The 18,232-nt window shown below is 39.7% G+C and overlaps 1 protein-coding gene and 1 long non-coding RNA gene across 2 annotated transcripts in view; one reads left to right on the forward strand and one right to left on the reverse strand.

Moving 5' to 3' along the window:
- The window catches only part of GREB1L (GREB1 like retinoic acid receptor coactivator), a 231,082-nt gene that overhangs the window by 166,497 nt on the left and 46,353 nt on the right, over nt 1-18,232 (reverse strand). The gene's annotated exons all lie outside the window — the stretch shown is intronic.
- Nucleotides 8,250-17,649, forward strand: LOC141982446 (uncharacterized). The gene is made up of 3 exons (XR_012638082.1): nt 8,250-8,550; nt 11,029-11,105; nt 17,544-17,649. It is a non-coding gene; the product is annotated as an uncharacterized LOC141982446 (long non-coding RNA).

The following is an 18,232-nucleotide window of genomic DNA, read 5'->3' on the forward strand; positions in this document are numbered from 1 at the left end:
AAAATGCACTGATGAATATGCTTGTGTGTGTGTGTATGGGTATATATAAAAGAGGAATTCTATCAAATTAAAATACTAATATTTAAAGAAAAGTAAACCTCCAGTTGTATTATAATAATTCTGTTTTAATTATTCAAATGAATTTGTAAATGCTAAAAGATATGTTTGCAAAACTTATATAGTCTATAGTAGGACTGCTCTGTCCTGCAGTTCTAATTTAAATAAACTCATTTCCTTTTTAAAAGGGGCACCGTCAACTTGAAATCTAGTCAATTTTTTCAAAAATAATTTCAGGTATTAAACCTGTCCCTGGGATACTCTGCCAATTTGGGTTTTGCAAACAAATTGTTTCGGACAGCAACAGAGGAAAAGAAAGACCTCCCATAAACAAGAGGGAAGACTGTTCTACTGACTGACTACAAAGGGAAAATGGTACAGACAAATAGCGGGGAAGAAAGGGGGGGGGGGAAATTCTGCCCTCTCATTGTGGATAGTTTTGGAAAAACAGTAGCTTAAAAACAATCAGACAGAAGTTTGATTATTTTTAAGTTGGTGTCCCTTTAAAAAAAAAAAAAATCACAAACCAGCTACCTGAGCGCAATTCTTCAACTAACTGCAGTGCAACTACACTTAATGTGCCTGACGTTTATGACAAAATGGACAAGGTGGATAATGTAATATTAATATATATCATGTTACCCACCTTGTCTGCTTTTTCTCAAGGACTGGCATGGCAACAGATATTCAGGAGTATGCTGAAAGCCTCTGCGGGGATGAAATCTTAGCTACTCTCCTAGGCAAAGAGCTAGGGATGCACAGGATAAATTAGGGTAATGAAAAATGCTTTTAGCTACATGGAGCCTAGAGAGCAATTAAGGGCTACGGAAGACTAGGTCATATAATTTTTTCCTGTACTACTGCAAACTTCATGTTTAGCCACTGTTCTTCCTGCTCTGTTGTTTCTGGTCAAATAGTAGGAAATCAATGAGGAAACATCATTTGAAGTGAGCTATTTATAATGCACCAAAAAGGGCAAGTACCTCATAAACCACAGTGATCTGTTTCCTATTAGCATCACACAACAGAAGGCAACATTATTCACATTAACAATTTTTACAACCTCTGTAAGTAAAGAGAATAAGGTTAGAAAGTGACTTATTTTTGTCTGCTATTAAATGTTAATTATTCATAGACAATAAACTTCTCTTTTTTAAAAAAAAAGAGAAATCTGAAGTTAAAACTTTGATGTACCAATAGTTTGCAGGAGGACTGAGGGAAAGGAACAAAGTTTACACCCCTCCCAATTGTTTTGGAAGTGAGTAATTCAACTAACTCAAATTAAGTATTTGTGTAAATATTATTCATAATCTACAGAACCGGATTTTTTATACCAGTAAAGGTAGGGAAATTCACCATCACACTGTATGATTGTGTCATGACAAAGAGAGAGACAATGGGTGAGGTAACATCTTTACCACTACCACCATGATAAAGAGCATTTTCCTACAACCCAGAGAGTAGGGAAGAAAGAGTAACTGAGAAATTGAGTCATACGTTATACAGAAGGTCAGGAATCGGCAACCTTTGGCACGTGGCCCATAAGGGAAATCCGCTGGTGGGCCGGGACAGTGTGTTTACCTGCAGTGTCCACAGGTTCGGCTGATCGCAGCTCCCACTGGCCACAGTTTGCCGTTCCAGGCCAATAGGGGCTGCGGGAAGTGGCTGCCAGCACATCCCTCGGCCCCCACCAAAGGTTGCCGATCCCTGGACTAGATGATCATAATAGTCCCTTCTGGCCTTAAAATCTATTAATACAAATGACAGACCTTATAAAAGGACACTCAGCAAACACACTGGGTGGAAGCCAAGGGAATAAGAACCTGGAAGATTAAAAAGGTTTACACATAGCTAAGCACCAGTCATGCCAGAAGGGTGAAGTTGTATATTTTATTCTTTCAGTCATTGCTGGTATGATGTACCATTATTTGCATGATTTTTAAAAAAAAATTCTCTAAAGTAACTATATTGTATGTAACCAAACTACATGCTTTTCAGGTTTATCTTATGCCCCAGAGATACTTACCTTAACAAAATAAAATATATGCAATCTCATGCTATGCTAGAATATTTAAGTGGTAGGTTCAAACACTATCTATTTCTTTGCAACAATGCTCTGTAAGAAACTCCAGCACTGGTCTCAAAATTTAACGAAAACAGTTAAACAGTTGGACATCTAAAACAGTGATCAAATATTCAGAGATCCCAGTTGCTAAACATTAGCAAGTTACTACTGATAATGTGCAAACTGCAATTTTTCAAAGGCTTATATCTTGGGAAAAATTGGGTGGATTTTCAGAGTGATGGCAAAAGACATATTCCTGACACAAGGGCCACACACCTGCCAAATTTCAAGTCCCTGCTCCAAATAATGAGGGCACTGCAACATTTCAAAGTCAGTCACTAGAAAATTGTAACATGGGCAAAAGAACATTTTTTCCCTAGCATCATTCTCCATAGTGGAATTATTTTGGTTGAAATGTTCCAAACAAATTCAAACAGAGGCCAGCACCTAGAATGTAAAATTTCAGCCCAAAACAGTTAAAGTTTGGCAAAGTTATAAAGCAACTGAAAACAGGGCCTTATAATGGGAAGTGTCAGGCAACCTTAATAATAGGTGGTGCTACCAGCCCTGAGCATAATTAAATAAAAAGCACTTTGTACAACCAAAAATATTGGTTTCCTCTTGTTTGTTTATGAAAGTCATTACACTCTATGGTTGCCTATTGTAACTTCAGCTGCTTTTTTCCACATAACCTAAAAGGGTCAACAAGAAGGCTTTTAATTTCAGCAATTTGACAGATGCAGTTGATCTGGTTTTAGAGCAATTTTTGATTAACATTTGTAGTTAGAATTATAAATTCTATTTCTTAGAGTGATTTACTGAACAATTTCCAATCTCTTTTGAAAGCAAAATTCTCATCTTGCCATAAAGTGAAATAATACTGTAATTAGTTTACTGGTGGGGGGGGGGAATAAAAGAGCAGTAAATACAGCAATGCATTTGTAAGGTTGATACAGTTCAGTTTTAACATCATATTCACACAAGAGTTCATAGATTTTGAATATCTGCCAACTATCTGCCTGAGTCAGACTCAAATTTATGGTCTTCTATATATTCTGAGCCTTTCACTACAAAGTGAAAGATTGCCAAGATCTATCCTAATGAAAGATCCCAGGTTTTCTAATTTCTAGGGAAATAAAACCTCAACAGCAGACACTGAAGATTGAAGAGAGATATTAGGTCATCTAGTCCATCTTGTCATTTCAGGATTGTGATCAAATATATTTTCTAGTATTGTGTCTGGCCTAGTTTTGGTTCAGTGAGGAGACTCCCACCATCTCTCTTGGAATACTATTCCATAGTCAAATACAGCAGTTTTCAAAGAGTGGTCTATGGAGAACTGTTTGGTAACATGGTGTGGGCTCTTTTTTCCATTTTACCCTTTTAAACTGCATTAAGGGCCAGCTAAAATAAAGATTTTCAGACAATAAAATAAACTCCAGATTTTCAGTAAAGCTCAGCATCCAAGAGATCCCATTTAGGCATCTAAATAACTGGCGAGATTTTCAAAATATTTTCAGCAGCCCCATTATTTTCCACTTTAAGAATCTGCCCTCCTGTTCTCCCTAGTTGTGAGTGCTGATCACTTCTGAAAATCTAACCCTAAATATTTTCCTATTGTTAATTTTCAACAAAAGCAATACTTCACAAAAAGGGGAGGAGCTGGTCCATGCAAATGCAAATGGAAGAGTTAACTGTCTACAAAACACTATTAAAAGACGATCCATGCTACAACAAGGTTTGAGAATCCCTGTCAGAATGAAGAAGCTTGACTTGATAGTCACCTTACATAAGGGGTTCTCAAACTGGGGGTCAGGACACCTGAGGGGGTTGCGAGATTATTACATGGGGGGGTCGTGAGCTGTCAGCCTCCACCCCCACGCCCGCTTTGCCACCAACATTTATAAATAGTATTAAATATATTAAAAAGTGTTTTTAATTTATGGGGGGGGTCACACTCAAAGAGGCTTGCTGTGTGAAAGGGGTCACCAGTACAAAAGTTTGAGAATCACTACCTTACATCTTCTTAATTTCACCACATTGCTCCTACTAATAGCCCCTTGTACCACCATAAACAAGCTTGCTACCTCCCCAATGTTTACATACTGCTAATACTTAGGTGACAGTAACATTCCTACCAATCTGGTTTTAGTAATTAGTTAGTTAACTATATATGTTTTTATTCTTCTGCTAGAAGATAGCCAAACAAACCCTTAAGTAGATTTTTTTTCTTCTCTGAAGTCCCTCTAATTTTGCCTACCTGGGGACTAGTGAATACCAAATGGTGTGGTATCAGCAAGATTACAAAGTGAGTCTGGTGCTATTTTTTGATGCCCCTGCATATGTAATTTTCCCAGCCATGTCATCCTCACTGGACAAAATATGTATATTTCACTTGTAAGCTCATCTTATTTTCAATACAATTTACAAACTCTCTCTCTCTCTCTCTCTCTCTCTGATGAAATTCACCAGTTGATAGAAATTTGCACTTGGAAGGTACACGTTAGAAGAAGTTTCTATCTAGGAGCTAAAATTTGTACTTTAAACCAGTCCTATAATATAAATACAGTGCCAACTTTTCCCTGCCAGTATCAAAATCAGATTTGTTGTTAAAATTCTGAGTAATCTACAAAAAGCCATAAAAGAAAATAATGAATTAACAGTGATGAACAGCAAGTGTTACAACATTAACTAGGGTCCAGGGCAAGTAACTGATCTCATAATTTCCATTTTTAGTTTTTACTGCCAGAATTTTTCATCGTGCAGAGAAAAGGAACAGGCTTCATATTTCATGTTAGGGAACAAGAAATAAAAAATGAGATACTTAATTCACAGCTGAAAATATTTTTTCGGTTCCCAGGAACAGACTTAAAAAATAAATAGTGAACCCTTTCTGGAGGGGTGAAAAATAGGATAATTATTAAATATAGCAACCTTGATACAGGTCCAAAACCAGATGCCATATTCATGTTTTCAATTTAACCAGGTGAAAGGTTGGGTTATTTTCAAATCTCAGAGAATCATAGTACAGCAATAGTTGTGTCATGCCATATTTTATGGAACATAATGAATGAGCCACTGAAAAGCTTGGTAATACCTGGATTTCATTAGGAAAGTTAAGATATAATGTAAAAATTAAGATAGCTATGGAATTTTCGACAACATGAAAAAACCATGATGAATCACTGTATAGATATTCTTACTTAACCTGTCACATAGTCCATTGCATACATCACTATATGTATTAATACCTTAGCTCCAGATTCAATCCAAAAATGCATAGACATTTGTATGAGCTTTTGGCTGCTTTGCCTACCAATTTTTCCTAAACCTATTTGTCCGAGCTTACAAACATTTTTATTTCAGAAAATACATGACATTGCCAACAGTCGAGACACAAACAAGCAAGCACTTCACCATGATGAATAAAAGCATATATGTTCTTTAAAGCACAAAACAACTGAGAAGTACAAGCTGTACATTAGAAGGAAAAGAATATCGCTTCAAGCACAAAACATAACACAGTTAACAATACTTATAATTTTTCCCTACAACATGGTCATGGTACTAGTAATGTGACTGTAATTTAAAAGAATAAAGCTTGCATGAACATATGGTTCCCTATCTTATTTTCCATGGATAATCATCCTCAAAATTTCTAAGTCCAAAACCCACATAACATTTGCATTACACAAAAGCCAAGCAGTTGTGTAGAAACCATCCACACTCAAAAGCAAGGAAGATAAGTCAATAAGCTGACCCTTTAAGATCTGTCTAGTTCAGTAATTGTTGTCAGTATGCAGCTGGCATTAAAGTACTCATGATCATGACCTTTGCATTTCTACAGACGTTAGCTATTGTCATGAGGAAGACCTCTTTGGCCTCATACTTCAGATGCTGTTAACAACCAGCAAGAACACAGCATGTTGTGTCAGTAAGCAAATAACGTAAGAAAAATTAGGCACCACACACACACCCTCTGCCTCAGGTGCATATACACCCAAGTTGCATTTAACGTTTTAGAACGTTCAAAATAAATCTATATTCTCAACAGTGATTAAAAGCTTCTTTTCTTTTCTTTTTTTTTTAAAGCAAACACTTGGGTTTTATCCACTAACTTACGAGCAAAAACAGGGAAACCAGACAAGCTGCATGTTTTCAGGCATCGTACAAAAATTATTTTATTGGTTCATTATGTTCTACACAATGGCTCGTCTCTATCTTCCTCACAGTTTCCACAATAAAGGCTATATTATGGCTTTATGAGCCTACAGCTGGGGTGTGTGAAAAAGGGCATCACACTGATGTCAGTCCCTGGAAGCATTCTGCCTACATAGAAATCAAGGTGCTAGAATGCCTCCGGGTTAGCATAATGAGGAAGTGGCCCCACACCTCCTTTCGGAAAAGGCACTGTGCACTCCCCTTACTGCTAAAGCTAGTCTGCAAGTCAGTACCAAAGAGGGTGTGGCCACGGGCATCTAGCACAATAATTCCTCACAACTTGCCATGAAGGAGGACAAGGACAGGGTTACGGTTCTCCCTTGTGCAGGTTCCCTCCTCCCACTTGTGTAGCTTTACGAAGGGGACAGATTCTGATCATAAAATGTAAGTCAGCCCAAGGTCTCTCAAAACTCAGTATAGATTATCGGAAGGGTTTCTGAACCTCAACAAACCTTTGGGTGAACCAGGCCTGAAGTTTATAACAAAACATGCTACTTTTACTTATTTGCTGGCTTGCCCCTTTGATCCCAAACCAGGACATTTTCACCTGGTATCAGGTTTCATTATAGAAATTTCACAGTGGCATTGAGAGGTTTAAATGTCAAAATGAGTCTCAAATCCTAAAGTAATTCTTCACCTAGACATATGATAAATACACGGTTTAAAACTTCTTGCTGTTTTTATTCTACTCATCATTTCGATACTGATTTGAGAAAAACATACGCAGCAAGAGAGAGAAACATGAAGTGTTTTAACCCTCAGTCAGCCCTACAATTTGTACCACTTTCTTGAAGAATATCTGCTGGCTTTTGAGCAATTTGAAAATGAAGCTCATTTTGTGTGTGTCTAATCATTTAGGATAAACTGCTGTATGCTGAACTGTCAAAGATTCCACACACACAAAAAAGAGCTGAGTGCACAGGACATGAATTTTATTTTTAAGCTGAACTCTGGAAAAGATTAGTGAAATTAAGCACCATCCAAGGCAAGCAGTTTGGCCATTGAAGTCATGTCATCTGGTGACCCAACTTGCCGTTATTAAACCCAGGATAAAGGGCAAGGACATCTTTCTTTCTTTTTTCTAGATGTCCTTGCCTCTTCAGCATAGACCACTGCAACTCCCTATGTCTCTTCAGCCACAGTTTTTATCATTTGTTATAAACACTTTTTGCAGTAAGCAGCAACCAATCTTCCATTCTTGATTGGTCTTTATATTGAATGCAACACCTTGATCACTTTAGGCAATTGTCACTGTACAGGCAGTTACACAGTACTCCCAGAACAGTATACATAGTTTCCCAATATACAAATACATACAGGACTTTACCTAGGGTGACCAGATAGCAAGTGGGAAAAATCGGGATGGGGGTGGGGGGTAATAGGAGCCCATATAAAAAAAGGCCCAAATATCAGGACTGTCCATATAAAATTGGGACATCTGGTAACCCTAACTTTACCAAAATAATAAATAACCACCATAATAATGGATATATACGAAGTATATAACTGGATATTCTGAAGGTATGAGCCATCAGTCTTGAACCCTTCTGTACTATTCAGAGTTGAAGGTCATGCCATAAATCACTCAAAAGAAATTTACCTCAGATTTACAACAGGTCTTGGATTTGGCCTATGGCCTCTATGTCAAGATTTGAATACTCTCCATGCAGGTCATATATGAGCAAACAGGTGACCTTCTTGCAAAGGCTAGTTAGAATTGTAGTACTTCACAAGGACAAATTGATTTACACTGAAAATATTCATTCCATAGATATGTAGGACCATTAATAAATGCTAAGAGGCAGACCAACTGTGTAGTAGCAGTACATCATTATCAAGCAAGAAATCCAAGTTCACAACTTGCAGGAGCACTGCAGAAGCAACACATTCAGGCCATGCTTATTGTATGACACAGTTTATGGTCAGCTGAGGATTGACCATTATGTGGCTCCAATGGACCACAACCAGCATTCCTTTGTCCAGTGGAGTTGCAAGTGTTATAACTAAGGGCAGAATTTTTCTTGTCTGTGTAAGTGAGCTAAAGTTATCTTTATATAGAATAAATGCACTATCTCTGTGCTTTCAGAAGGTATGAACTGCCAGTTGAAGACCTGTATTTAGTTTCTGGATCTCAGTTCCTTGTTGCTGTGGCTGGGAATTCTATAAAGGCAATATATTCAGCTTATGGAAAGGCAAGAAAAGGAACTGTAAGTACCTTGAACTATTCACTACTGACCCTCTGATCAACTAATTGGTTTTAAAGGAATACCCAGTGCCATCCAGTCACCCACTGAGTGGGAAGATTGTGTCCACTACATGCAGGGTGGATAAAAAAAATCAAGGATTAAAAAAAAAAAAAAAATTGGATTTTTTTCTTAAACTAAATTCAAGTTTGTTTAAAAAAAGCTATTTCAAATCAAATTTGAAATTGACAACCTATATTAAGGCCTATACTTACTGTAATGTATTGAATCATTTAATTAAACAACAAATAGTATTAAGTTTTAAAGAAAGTCAAACCATTGAACTGGTGGAAGTCACTGCCTAAGCACCTAGAACTAGAAGTTTGTTAAAAGTGCTAAACCCACTTCTAAGAGTGGTAGCCTCTTCCGCAGGTGCAGAGAGAATATTTTCTTCATTTCAGTTTATTCAGCTAGTTCAGTTCAATGAAATGTTCATTCAAAGTTGAGACACTGACTGGGAACTAAAAAACCATGAATGCTTATTTTCCTCTTCCTATCTCTGAATAATAAAGTAAAATAAAATAAAATAAAATAAAATAAAATAAAATAAAATAGAAGAGGGGGAGGGGGAGGGAGAGAGGAAAGGGGGAAGAGGGAGATCTACTAGCTCTGAAGTCCTGAAGGACATGGTGACCAGAATCAATCAATCAGTTCAATTAATTAACTAGACATAGAACACCTGGTTTAATAATTCAGTTAAGTTTGAAATGCAAAACTTGTTTCGATAAACTTTGATGAATTTTTTTTAAATGTACCCAGCACTTTCGAGGTAGTTTTTATTTAATTAAAAACACCTTGTAATGCTGTTTTTGTGCATTTTAATTTATTCTGAATTTCTATTCAAATAAAGCTTGACACAAATCACAAGCATAAAATTATTCATCTAGTAAGTGAGAAATGAACCATTCACCATTTTCTAAAAATAAAAAAATGTAAAAATTAAGAATCTGAATTTGTTATGCTATTTTAAATAAATGCATATATAGTATAGTCTCCTGATTTGCAAAAAGAAACACCAAATTTAGTGTAAAGGCTATATTTAGTTTCAAATTAACACGTTTTAATGCTTACCAACCAAGGAGAAATAACCTTCTTTAGAAAACTAACTAAAGTACAAAATCAATTATTTAAAATCAAGGTTTTCTGCTTGCTAATTTAAATCATGAGTAAAACAGATTATTTTCATCACTTTGATGTACATGGTCCTTCAAAAGGGATGTAATGTGGAGAAAAACTTTGTGGCTGCCTGACATTCTCCTCAACCTCCTCTCCTAAAAAATAATAAATAATAAAAATAATAATAATAATAAACTCCACCAAAACTACCAGAAAACCCGTATGTCTTCCATCTATCTATCCCAGGCAGGCTGAAAGGAAACAAAGAGTGTTTGTCAGTGAAATACCATAAATTCTTTTTAAAAGTTTACCAATGGGCTAACATCAATGTTATAGACTGATCTCGCAAACTCTTACATTTGTTAGTAATCTTAGTTAGTCTCAAATCTCAGTCTTACAACCCTTACTCATCGGAGTGGCCTCATTCAGATCAAGAGGTCCAATTTCAAAAGTAAATACTATTAAGAGGGAACATTTTCCCAGTCTGGGATTCAGACTGTTTATATTATTACTACTTTAAATATGAAAAATGCACAGAACCTAGATTTTAACTTTAGATCTACTAAAACATTAGAATATTTCTCCCATTGAATAAAAATTATTCTCAGGACAAATTCTGTGGGCAGGACTAATTAGGAGAGTTGATAGTTGAAGACTAAAAAAAAAAATCGAGTATTTTAATTGTCACAGAAATTTGCATTGTGTGTGCATGTGACTATACATAATTGAAGGCAAATGATTCTTCCAATTAAATCCTATAAAATGTTGAACACACAGACAAATTTGCTGTGTAACAGATGGCATGCTTACAGGATTCATGCTGAGCACTGTTTGTAAATCACCAGAAACTGTTAGCAATATATATTTAGTCCAAATGGCAGTACAGACGGCATAGCTAAACATCTGTACTAAGAACCAAACAGATCCCACTCTGTAGTTCTTTAGAACAATGTGCAGAAACTCTTGCACTGATAAACATACAAATGGGATTGATCTTAAAGAACTAAAGTAATTACAAAGTAAATAAGGTCCAAAAGGCCAGGAGTAAAGACATTCCATGAGCAGCCGAACTATGTGAAGAAGCCAAAGGCAATTCCAGACTTGCCATTAGAATGCCATACAAATCCAGCTGCCATCTACAATGTAAAATCATCTCCAGGCTAGTGTCTGGATCTTTTTGTGGGCAATCATGTTCTATCCAAAGTGATAAGTGTTGCAGAGCCCACTTCTTAAAGATATGTGGAGACAAAAGGGGAAGAAAGCCTTATGATTTAGCATCCAAAGTGTTAGAACTTCTTCCAATATAATTTTGAATTATTTTAATAGAAACATTACTGAAAACTCGCAAAATTCTACTCAGACCATCTCACCAAGGGGAGCAGATTTGTTTGTTTCCAAGACAGGTGAGTAAAAAAAAAAAAAAAAAAAAATCTAGCAGTCGTCCCTCCAGACCCCACCCCATTACTGATCATCTTTGAAAAAGGAGGGTGAGTAAATTTAATGCCTGGGCTGGTACATTTTCATGATAACTTTGCTTGGCTGAATGAAAAAAACAAATACTTAAAATATTTGGAAAATGTGAACTGAATTTGTGCTTTGGGGAAGATAATTACTCCTGCAGTTGCGCTGAATTGTACTTCAGTTGGTTAAAATTTTGGGAATTTATAAAAATATCATCATCACTACTCCAATAACCGCATTGGTCATTGGGGCACCATCACTGATGAGCAATCAACCAATTGTCTTTATCCCTGACTATTGTGTGTCAGTGCTTGAGTCTCCGTGAAGTCCATTCCTGTCCACTCTTTTATGTTGTCAATCCATCTCTTCTTCTGCCTACCTCTTCTTCTCTTCCTCTGTACTGTCCCTTGGAGGATGATCTTGGATAGGCCAGATGATCTTGTTACGTGGCCGTACCACTTCAGCTTGCGCTTCTTCATGGTCGTCAGGAGGTCTTCATATGACCCAGTGGGTTGGGTGATGATGTTGCGGACCTCTTCATTAGTGACGTGGTCGAAGCAGGTTTGACAGAAGAAGTATCTCACCTCTACTACCTATATTTTCTGTTCAAGTTCTGCCGTAAGGGTCCATGTCTCGCATACATACAGAAAAATGGAGATGACCAGTGCATGCAGCAGTTTCAGTTTGGATTCCAGGGAGATGTTCTTGTTTCTCAAAATTGGCTTTAGCTTTGCCACCATTGCTGTTGTTTGCGCAGTTCTTGCCAGAATTTCTGTCTTTGATCCTTCATCAGTGATGACTGCCCCCAAACACTTGAACTATTTCACTGTCTCCAGCTCTTGTCCACTGACAGTGATATCTGAGGTGATCTTATCATGTTTGTCTATCATCAGCTTGGTTTTCTCTGCACGGATTTCCATGCCGTATTTTGCAGAGGTTTCATCCAATCATTTCACAAGGTTGGCAAGTTCATCGTCGCTACCTGCCAGGCCATAAATGTCATCAGCAAACCAAAGATTTGAGATTGTTTGCACCTCCCACCCCCAATGATGACTGTGCACATGTGATCTTTTAGGGCATCAGTCATTATGTGCTCCAAGTAGATGTTCAACAGTATGGGCAAAAGAAGGCAGCCTTGCTGGACTCCATCAGTGGTGCAAAACCACTCTCCTATTGTGCCATTGACGAGAACTGCACTGCTGGCCTTGGCATACAGTTGTTTAATGGTAAGAATAAGCTTACAACCAACATTGTACTCCCTCATGGCTGCCCAGAGAGCTTTGTGCCATACTCTGTCAAACACCTTCTTGAAGTCAACAAAGACGTGGTAGATATCCTGCTGGTGGTGTAAGTACTTCTCACATAGGACATGGAGATTGAAAATGTGTTCTGTGGTACTTCTTCCAGCACGAAAGCCAGCCCGTTCTTCAGCAATGATATTCTCTGCTTGCGGCTTCAATCTGTTCAATATGACTTTCAATATCACCTTGCTGGGATGGCTAATTAATCTTATGGTCTGGTAATTTTGACACAATTGCAAGTTGCCTTTCTTTGGCAGAGTGATGATTATTGACTGTGTCCACATCGAAGGCCACTCACTGGTCAGCCAGATCTTGTTGCAGACCTTGGTGAGTACATCTATTACTATTTATCCTCCGAATTTCATCAGTTCAGCTGGGATGTTGTCAATACCTATAGTCTTTCCAACAATTTCAGCGCTGTAATGAATGAGGCAGCAATGGACATCCCTGAGAAACATCATAAGATGACAAAACCTTGGGTCACAAATGAAATACTAAAAAAGCGTGACATTAGAAGAGAACTCAAGAGACACAAGAACAGCACTGAGGGAGCTAATAAATACAGAGCAAGTAGCAGAAAGATCAAGAAAAGAATGAAGGTAGCCAAGGAGATATGGATCGAAAAACAATGCTCTAAAATTGAAGAATGCATCAATAATAAAAATAGCAAATGAGCCTTCCAGATCATAAAAGATCTGACAAAGAAAATATGGACCAAAGCTAACGCAATTCAAGCTAAAGAAGGGAACAGTCTTACAGAAGAAAAGGACATCATCAACAGGTGGACAAATTACTGCTCTGATCTATACAACCACCAGACAAATGGAGATCCTAGTATCCTAGACAGCCCAGATTCAACAGAGGAGGATGACTTTCCAATACTGCGTGAAGAAGTGGAGACAAATGTAAAATCACTGAAGAACGGAAAGACAAAAAAAAATTCCTTTAGAAGATACATATCTGAGATAAATCATAGAATCAACGAATCATAGAATATCAGGGTTGGAAGGGATCTCAGGAGGTCATCTAGTCCAACCCCCTGCTCAAAGCAGGACCAATCCCCACCTAAATCATCCCAGCCAGGGCTTTGTCAAGACTGACCGTGAAAACCTCTAAGGAAGGAGATTCCACCACCTCCCTAGGTAACCCATTCCAGTGCTTCACTACCCTCCAAGTGAAAAAGTATTTCCTAACATCCAACCTAAACCTCCCCCACTGCAACTTGAGACCATTACTCCTTGTTCTGTCATCTGCTACCACTGAAAACAGTCTAGATCCATCCTCTTTGGAACCCCCTTTCAGGTAGTTGAAAGCAGCTATCAAATCCCCCCTCATTCTTCTCTTCTGCAGACTAAACAATCTCAGTTCCCTCAGCCTCTCCTCATAAGGCATGTGCTCCAGCCACTTAATCATTTTTGTTGCCCTCCACTGGACTCTTTCCAATTTTTCCGCATCCTTCTTGTAGTGTGGGGCCCAAAGCTGGACACAGTACTCCAGATGAGACCTCACCAATGTCGAATAGCGGGGAAGGATCACGTCCCTCTATCTGCTGGCAATGCCTCTACTTATACAGCACAAAATGCCATTAACCTTCTTGGCAACAAGGGCACACTGTTGACTCTCTTAATGTGGGTATCATGGAAAAGGTAAGTTTTCAGGAGGTATTTAAATTAACAGATAATGAGGGCTTAATTACTACAGTAGGGAGTGCATTCCATATATACTGGGTGTGTCATTCCTACTGTTATTTACTGGCACCCTGGAAGAAGAATAATCTATTACTCTGATCCCCACAAACACAAGGATACCTAATATTATTCCTTTGGATTACCTAATATTATACCTACCACTGAATTGCAACAAAACAAACATCTCTTTTTAAAACTTCCAAGTATACATTTTCGTTAACTAAATCTAATAAAATCACAGATTTGAAACTGGTATGCTGTTGCCTAGGAACTACTTCAGTTTCCATTATTCCGTTTCAAATTCCCTGTAAATTTCCATATATTTATTGCAAAAATGGGACCAGCTAAAGAAATCTGGGGGAGGGAGTGTGGGGAGACACAGAAGGATCAATTTTTTTAGTTAGCCACATATAAATACCATCTAGAACTGCATCCAGAATTTTTTTGCTTAGAATAGGGGACTTTAATGACAAGACTGGGAGTGATTAGACAGACTGGGTGGAACATCATGGGAAAAGAAGGAATGGGATTAAGAAATGAGAGAGGCTACAGATTACTTCAATTCTGTGCTATCAACAACTTGTTTGTAACGAACCCAGTACTTCAGCATAGGCGAATCCATTTAAAAAAAAAGCCACGGTACTACAAAAAACATGATCGACTTGATCTTAGTAAGAGAGGTAAAACAAGTATACTAGACTGCAGGGTGTACAGAAGCCTACACGCAGACTCAGCCCATCGGGCAATGATCACTACAGTTAGGACCAAGCTTAATACTCTAAAATTTGAAGAGGAAAAAGTTTTTAGTGTGGAAGCTCTGGAAAAAAAATACAGTCACTATGGTTACCCTTCAGAACACCATCAGTGGCCGCTTTGCCCCCTCTTAGATTTGGAGGGCAGAACAGCAGAACAACTCTTGGTGGAGGTGAAAGCCATCATTTATACGATGGATAAGGAGGTTTTAGGGATAAAGCTGTACCCAAAAGGGAAACACTGGTTAACACCAGAGACTGAAAAGCTATCAAGAAGAAAAAAGGAAGTGTATCAAAAACATGTGAAAGCTGAAGATTGCATTGAGCAGAAAACCAGATACAGACCACTCACCAACAATCCAAAAAGAATGGTTAAAAAGGCTAAGAAAGACTGTTCGAGAGAAGGCAAAGAGCTTGGACAACACTTGCAAAAAAGGTAATGCAAGAGGGCTTTTTCAGGAAGTCCAATTACTACCCAAGAAGTTAACACCTGTAGAAGAGGTGGGCGGGTAGGGGTTCACTTCAGCCCCCCGCAGACCCCGCTGCAAGTTGTTTACACAGTTCTTCCCTCCAGTTCATAGCACATGAGGTATTCTCTAAATAAAACAGACAAAAGAAAGATCCTCTCCCCCCTCTCTCTCCCTCTCATGAGAGAGGGGAATCTGAGTGAAAACAAAGAAAGGCAAAGGTGGCCTGTCTCTCAGGCAGTCTTTCTGGATTCAGCTCTTGGAGATTGGTTTATCAGGTTCTTTTGTCCCTTAGGCGTGGTCTATACTACAAGTTTAGGTTGAATTTAGCAGCGTTATCTTGATTTAAACCTGCACCTGTCCACACGACGAAGCCCTTTTTTTCGACTTAAAGGGCTCTTAAAATCGATTTCTTTATCTACCCCCGATGAGGGGATTAGCGCTGAAATCAGCCTTGCTGGGTCGAATTTGGGGTACTGTGGACGCAATTCGATGGTATTGGCCTCCGGGAACTATCCCAGAGTGCTCAGTTGTGACCGCTCTGGACAGCGCTCTCAACTCAGATACACTGGCCAGGTATACAGGAAAAGGCCCGCGAACTTTTGAATCTCATTTCCTGTTTGGCCAGCGTGGCGAGCTCACCTGCACAGGTCACCATGCAGAGCTCATCACCACAGGAGACCATGCAGTCCCAGAATCGCTGAAGAGCTCCAGCATGGACCGAACGGGAGGTACGGGATCTGATCGCTGTATGGGGAGATGAATCCATGCTGGCAGAACTCCGTTCAAAAAGACAAAATGCCAAAATATTTGAAAAAAATCTCCAATGGCATGAAGGACAGAGGCTATAACAGGGACATGCAGCAGTGCCGAGTGAAAATTAAGGAGCTCAGGCAAGCCTACCAAAAAAACAGAGGCAATCGTCCACTCCGGTTCAGAGCCCCAGACATGCCGCTTCTATGATGAACTGCATGCCATTCTAGGGGGTGCAGCCACCACTACCCCAACCCTGTGCTTTGACTCCATCCAAGGAGTGGGAGGCAACACATAAGCGGGTTTTGGGGGCGAGGAAGATGAGGAGGAAGAGGAGGTTGTAGATAGCTCACAGCAAGGAAACGGAGAAACCGGTTTCCCCAACAGCCAGGATCTGTTTCTCACCCTGGACCTGGAGCCAGTACCCCCCGAACCCACCCAAGGTGGGCTCCCAGACCCTGAAAGCAGAGAAGGGACTGCTGGTGAGTGTACCTTTGTAAATATTATACATGATTTAAAAGCAAGCGTGTTTAATGATTAATTTGCCCTGGCATTCGCGGCCAGTACAGCTACTGGAAAAGTCTGTTAATGTGTCTGGGGATGGAGCGGAAATCCTCCAGGGACATCTCCATAAAGCTCTCCTGGATGTACTCTCAAAGCCTGTGCAAAAGGTTTCTGGGGAGGGCAGCCTTATTCCGTCCTCCATGGTAGGACGCTTTACCACGCCAGGCCAGTAGCACATAGTCGGGAATCAATGCGGAACAAAGCATTGCAGCGTATGGTCCCGGTTTTTGCTGGCATTCAAACAACATCCGTTCTTTATCTCTCTGTGTTACCCTCAGAAGAGTGATATCATTCATGGTCACCTGGTTGAAATAGGGTGGTTTTAGTAAGCGGACATTCAAAGGTGCCCGTTCCTGCTTGGCTGTTTGCCTGTGTTGTCTTCCCCGCTGTTAGCCACGCGGTGCGGGGAGGGGTGAAGCCATCATCCCAGAGAATTGTGTGTGTAGCAGGGAGAGTGTTAAGTTGGGTTTCTGCTGCACGTGAACCCGGAAACCACAGCCCCTCCTTTTAAATTGCCAACCCATTTTTAATGGCCAACCCAACGGCTACTTCATATGAGAAATGAGGGCGCTGCTGTTTGAAACCATTCCCACATGTTATGAAGATTAAAAAAAGCCAAAAGACTGGGGCTTACCATGGCTGCCTGCAAGCCGAATTCTGCTTCCCGGCCCTGCGTGAGTGATCTCTCACACCAAATCGGCATACCCTCAATAAGAGGCAAAATGCGACCTTGTAATGAAAGCACATGTGCGATGTAATGTTAACAGCAAGGTTTACCGAGAAAGAGTGTACCCATTGTTCTATAAAATCTGTCTTTTTAAACTACCACTCTCCCTTTTTTTTTCCCTCCACCAGCTGCATATGTTTCTCCTTCCCAGAGGCTAGCGAAGATTAGAAGGTGAAAAAAATGAACTCGTGATGAAATGTTCTCTGATCTCATGCTGTCCTCCCACACTGACAGAGCCCAGCAAAATATGTGGAGGCAGACAATCTCAGAGTGCAGGAAAACACAATATGACCGCGAAGAGAGGTGGTGAGCTGAAGATGGTAGGTGGCGTCAGCTTGCTGAAAGAAGGCAGGAGTCAATGCTCAGGCTGCTGGAGGATCAAACTCATATGCTCCAGTGTATGGCTGAGCTGCAGGAAAGGCAGCAGGAGCACCGACCACCGCTACAGCCCCTGTGTAACCAACCGCCCTAGAACCCAAGTTCCATAGCCTCCTCACCCAGATGCCCAAGAATGTGGTGGGGGGGCCTCCAGCCACTCCACCCCAGAGGATTGCCCAAGCAACAGAAGGCTGGCATTCAATAAGTTTTAAAGTGCTGTGTGGCCTTCTCCTTCCCTCCTCCACCACCCTACCCGGTGCTTCCCTCCTCCACCACCCCTCCCGGGCTACCTTGGCAGTTATCCCCCTATTTGTGTGATGAATGAATAAATAAAGAATGCATGAATGTGAAGCAACAATGACTTTATTGCCTCTGCAAGCGATGATCAAAGGGGGGAGGGGAGGGTGCTTAGCTTACAGGAAAGTAGAGTGAAACCGGG

This window comes from Natator depressus, chromosome 2 (assembly GCF_965152275.1).
Source record: "Natator depressus isolate rNatDep1 chromosome 2, rNatDep2.hap1, whole genome shotgun sequence".
Taxonomy (NCBI): domain Eukaryota; kingdom Metazoa; phylum Chordata; order Testudines; family Cheloniidae; genus Natator; species Natator depressus.